Here is a 6208-nt window from a genome sequence, read left to right as displayed (position 1 = left end):
GATTTCTGTTTTCCTACTTATATTTCACCTCTATATTCTTGTAAATATTGCAGGTTCCCAATACCATTATTCATCACACAGAATCACTCGTAACCCAAATCAAACCTGTTTTTAACCCCAAGTATACACTGTTCCCTCAATCATTTTACAGAAGAGCCGGGACAGAGTGGTTCTTACAATACAGGAAAGTTGGGGACCTTCCACCTGATGAGAACATGAAATGTCCATGCACAAATGATACCTGGAGAAGTTGTAGGCAGGTTTGAAGCACCTGAGAGAGCAAAAGTCATCTTCCATGGCAAAAACCTGGTCAGGATGAAGGGATGTGTCTGAATCTGCCTCTCTCTCTTCTTATTGTACAGAAGATGGACCAAACCAGGGCTGAGTGGAGAGCTGTTCCCGGGTGCCAATGGTGATATACATTCTACCTTATGAAAGTGTCACAGGAAGTAGGGGCAACCTCCATCTTATGTTACCCTTGGAAGCAACTGTTAGGACAAAGTGGTTGCCAAGGCAGTGATCTCATTCAGTTCCAAAGAATGTGACATACCTCATTTCCTTGGTGATGGAACTCTCTGAACTTGGTATCCAAGAAGCCAGGCACCCAGAGGCAGTCCCAGTCCCAGTCCCAGTGGGCTCACTTGTTTGGATTTACCAAGGACAGAGTCAGTTTTCTTGGTACCTAATGATGTGAGGATGGCCAAATGCCAGGAGAGCTCTGAAGATGGACCTTTCCTGAGAAAACAGGTAGTGGCTAACCACTTTTTCCTGACATCTTCACAGAGTTGGGCAAGGAAACAAGATCTGAGAGAAGACAGGCCATTTCGGGGGAACATAGTATGGCCCACCAGTCAGAGGACACTCCGGATAGTCACAGACCTACTTGGGGGAAGGAGGTGCCTTTGTGGGAGTGGGTGTGGGTTTGTTGTTTTGTCTCATGTTCTGAGAATCGATAGGAAAGGCGGTTTGTGTGGTTTGGAGTGGACAGTTTCTAGTAAGTCATTTGACACGGCGAGTGTTTCTCTTTCTGTGTATCCCACTGTGTCCGTTCTTGTAGACATTAGAAAAGAGAATGCATTAATGGATGTGTCCTGTCTAGTATAAATCTTCCCATAATTCATCCTGCCCGATATGTGAATGGACTGCAGCTTGTCTTATCGATGTGCAACACCTGTATCTTTCTAAGTTGTTGTTTTCGTCCTGAATTCTGGCCACTCTCCAGAATAGGCTCATGGATTTGTGTCCAAAATATGTACCACCTCCAAGCTCTGTGACATGGCCATGTACTGGATAGCTGAAGAGAATGGCGAGCATCTCAGAAAACGCAGATATCAATGTGACCAGGAAAGTATCAGTGCAGAAACCCTGCTTTGGGCCTTTTGCTTACTTATTGTTGTGTTTCACTGAATGTCAGGAAGGTCTTTGCCTCAGGCCACCCCTTTGTGAAGCCTGAAGAAAACAGTTTTCAAATGGAAATGAATGGGCCTCACCTGTGGCTCTTTGCTTAAGTGCTTTGGAAAGGGATGTGTCTTTATCAGCCTCTTGGACCTGTGTGTGGCTGTGACTTAGATTCTCAGCACCTAATGGATCTTAAGAATGATCCCATGTGAGCTTCCAAAACCAAAATGGCAAAAAATTTCATTCATTGTGGATGAAGTCTCTTGCCTTCCTCTGTTAGGTTCCTGCACTCCATCAAATGACAATAGGGATTCTTTGGGTCAAATGAGTTCTTCAAAGCCCTGCAGAGGTGCTTGTGTTTTCGCATGACTCTAAATCACCTAAAGAATCGATACCTAAAATCAGTAAGCCTCAAATTGGAGAAACACAGAAGTATTAACGGCAGGCTTATTTGTTCACTCCTGGTTCACAGAAACGGTGTCCAGGCTACCCTGACTTTAGGCAAATGAGGGGCAAACGAGCTGATTTTGGACACTGTTTTGGGCTGCGCCCCTCATGGAAACCTCCAGCCAGAGGTTAAGATGATTGACTATATGGAATAAGATGAGGGCCATGTGGGAGTGTTTTGGTTTTAATTTTGGTCATTTGTGTGGCATTGGAAAAAATGACTGGGTCCACGTGGGCTTGAACTCTGGTGTGATTCCCCTTAGAGACTGGGTTTTGGAACTGAATTCAGAGAAGCATTGCCATGAATTTTGTTGGGATTTTAAGAGGCCACACATGAAAGTCGCTCTTGGAAACTGAGACCTAGGCCCCGGGTGGATTTCCACAGAGGCCTGGGAATCTCAGCAAGGATATCACATGATTTTATTCTTAAAGAAATGGCAGCCATAGTTGAGAGTCAAAACACACATGGACCTCACATTGTAGACCTCAATGGGCCTGGCCTAATGTGACCTTTTGTCCACTCTTTGGGAAGCCGTGCCTGTGAGAGTTCTCCAGAGATTTCATTGAAATGAGCTTCCTCACCATTTAATGTTTGCTGAATGAACTGAAACCCACAGTGCCTACAACTTCATGCTTGAAAAATGGTTAGATAAATACCATGAAATTTTTGAAATTCCTATGACCAGGTGGCACTGGAGAAACATTGGATGTCCTGTTGCTGACCATGAGTATACCAGACAGTGCCTTGATTTACTGAGTTTCATGAAAATGGTGTAGAACAGAGATGCCAGTAAGTTGGAGCCTGCTGAGTAGTGGGTCTAGAGCAGTGGTGGGGAGGTGTTTGATAAAACATCCGTGTTAGGGCCATGTGGATCTACCATTGGATTCCAAATGTCTTGTAACTGACATGGTGCAGCCAGCAGACCCTTATATGTAAAGGCATCTTGTTATATGGAGAGTTTTCAGAGGAAAATAAAGAATCAGGTTGATATGGACAAGGGGGCAATGGGGCAAGCTGTGAGAGATAGGAGCCTAGTTGGTGCATTCTCTTGCAGACCCTGACCCACCACACGTGACAGAACTCCCTCCAGCACTGTGTCCCAGTTTAGCTCCTAGTATTTCGTGAAACAAATACCAAACTCACAGTGCAGCAGCAAAAACACCACAAAAAGTGGAGGAGGACCAAATGGCTTCACAGTCCACACGGGGAGACACTTAGTCCCCAGTGGCCTCAGTTTACCTACAAAGAGAGGATTCAGCACTGCTTCATCTTGTTCATTGGAAAATAAGAAACCATGTCCTCCAGGTCACATAGATGCAGACCCAGCTTTGATGGTCTCACTACAGAGGAAGCCAAATCTCCTGAAAACAACATATATTTCAAGTGTGGAAGCTCAGAGGCAGTTTCTCAAAAAGTTTTTAGGCCAGCAGAGCTCCATGTTTGTGGAGTGTTTACCCTGTCCCTTAGTTTTGGAAACTCCTCTACCACCTCCAAGGTTGTGAACTCCTGAGCATTTTCCATTCCAGATATGTATTCACTGATTTTGTAACTCTTCTCCTCTAATTGTGTCTTACTTGGGGTGAAGGTAATGTCAAGGCATTGTTCTGGATGAGAGCGGGAGGATATTTGTGCAGCATATATTTACATACACATTGGATTCATTTTCCAATTTTCCATTCGAAATACTGAATCCCTGACACTAACCCATACCTAGTAGACTCAGACTATTCATCCTAATATAATGGAGAAAATTAATCCAACACATTAGAAATACAAGTACTTCAGAGGAGACATGTTGTATAGTTGGACTTGACATTTGCATTATATAAGGTAGGAGTTATAAATCTAGTCAAATTTTAATTGAAATATTCTCCATGTGTTTTTAAACTTAACAAATATGTGAATTCTTGTTTCCCTTTTCTGTAGCCTATTCACACATGTATATTTATATGCATATATAGAATCCTACCAGGTATCACACGTACATTTTTGTGAGGTGGCTGTCTTGGCAGATACAAATTGTGAGAAGAGTTCACTCCTCCTAAATGCTGTTGGAAATGAAAATTCAACCTGTAGGAGAGCGTCCTAGTAGAACAACATTATACATTAACTCATGTTCAGTAAAATAAATATTTTTGCATTTGTGGATGATACATATTTACTGATGAATTTCGATTGGCATTTATATTGGTACTTTTTAATGTCTGTGAGTGTTGTGTGTGTGTGTGTGTGTGTGTATATAGATAAAGATATAGATATAGATATACTCTCCAAATTTTTCAAAATATGAAATATATGTGTCTAATATACACTCTCTAAATTCATTCATGTTCATGTATGTGGATTTATAATCCACTTTTCACAAGATTATAATCAGAAATATTCATCCACCTGAAATACATATTTGTTTCCTAGTACTGAAAACTAACCTCAGTGAATGGTGCATACAAATACTAATTATTCTACAGTAACTGACCCCGTCTAACATCAATGCAAGTAGACTTCTATGGGACATGATATGTAATTTGTCATTCATTTGTATTCGACACTGGTACATTATTGTTTCTTCAGTTTTTGCACATCGCAGGATATACATTTCATCCACAGGTTCACAAATTAATAAGCATTTGTTTCAACTTTCACCACTTCTTGCTTCAGAACACATGTATTGTCAGGGTTTCTTGACTGGTCTTTTCATGAGACTTCTTTCCAAACACATTATTTTGAATTTCCATAAACATTTTGAAGCAAAACTCACACACTCTTCATGATAAACCAAAACACTAATATTTCCATTACATATATACCTGGTTGGAATGAATGATTGTATATCAATATACGATTTCCTTTAATTTTTCAGATATCAGTTCAATTCATTATTTAAAGTTCAAAAAAGTTATATTATTTATTCACAGTATGGTCTATTCATGCTTTTTCTCTGTTCCTAGAAACAGGGTACACCTCTTTGTACCCCCGATTCTCATTTTACATCTTCAATATATTGCTCCCAGAAATGGTGAAAGAAATACTCATGTCACCTCATTATCACAGTAATATTCTGGACAAAAAATGGAAAGGTCACACTTATGATTGTACCAAAGCCTAAATGGAAAGTGAACATGGATTTCTAAAAACATCCATGTCCAGGTTGCCTAATGCTGTCAATTGTCAATCCTATTGGTGACTACATATTTGTTTTTTTCCTAATTTATATATTCAAACTCAACCCTGTTGAAAATGTCTAATTCTATCACTCACTTTATACTTTGCCTGATTTCGTAATGTTTCTATTGATATCTGCTTTTCTACATATTTTCCCCAGTAAAACATAGTGACTGACTCTTCATATGTGCTGACATTTACATTCACTCAACAACCGAAAGTCTATTGCTAAAGAACTTTTGGTCCAAATCCTATACTCACTCTTCTTCCTAAACCTACCGACTATCTTCCTAATCCTACTGAATATCCCTTTTTGACTGGATGTTCTCTTCTAAATTCAATCATCCAATGTACAAGGTCCTATGCCATTGTATATCGAATTATCTGAGGCATCTTTGCAGAACATCATTCAAAGCTAAGTACCCAATTAAGGGCAAAACCCTTCTGGGCTTCAAATCATACCTAGATTTCTGTTTTCCTACTTATATTTCACCTCTATATTCTTGTAAATATTGCAGGTTCCCAATACCATTATTCATCACACAGAATCACTCGTAACCCAAATCAAACCTGTTTTTAACCCCAAGTGTACACTGTTCCCTCAATCATTTTACAGAAGAGCAGGGACAGAGTGGTTCTTACAATACAGGAAAGTTGGGGACCTTCCACCTGATGAGAACCTCAAATGTCCATGCACAAATGATACCTGGAGAAGTTGTAGGCAGGTTTGAAGCACCTGAGAGAGCAAAAGTCATCTTCCATGGAAAAGAGCCTGGTCAGGATGAAGGGATGTGTCTGAATCTGCCTCTCTCTTCTTATTTTAGAGATGATGGACCAAACCAGGCATCAGTGGAGAGCTGTTCCCGGGTGCCAATGGTTGATATACATTCTACCTTATGAAAGTGTCACAGGAAGTAGGGGCAACCTCCTTCTTATGTTACCCTTGGAAGCAACTGTTTGGACAAAGTGGGTGCAAAGGCAGGGACCTCATTCAGTTCCAAAGAATGTGACATACCTCTTTTCCTTGGTTATGGAACTCTCTGAACTTGGTATCCAAGAAGCCAGGCACCCAGAGGCAGTCCCAGCCCCAGTCCCAGTGGGCTCACTTGTTTGGATTTACCAAGGACAGTCAGTTTTCTTGGTACCTAATGATATGAGGATTGCCAAATGCCATTAGAGCTGTGAAGATGGATCTTTCCT

Source organism: Callospermophilus lateralis, unplaced genomic scaffold (assembly GCF_048772815.1).
Source record: "Callospermophilus lateralis isolate mCalLat2 unplaced genomic scaffold, mCalLat2.hap1 Scaffold_51, whole genome shotgun sequence".
NCBI classification, from domain to species: domain Eukaryota; kingdom Metazoa; phylum Chordata; class Mammalia; order Rodentia; family Sciuridae; genus Callospermophilus; species Callospermophilus lateralis.
This window is presented reverse-complemented; position numbering follows the sequence as displayed.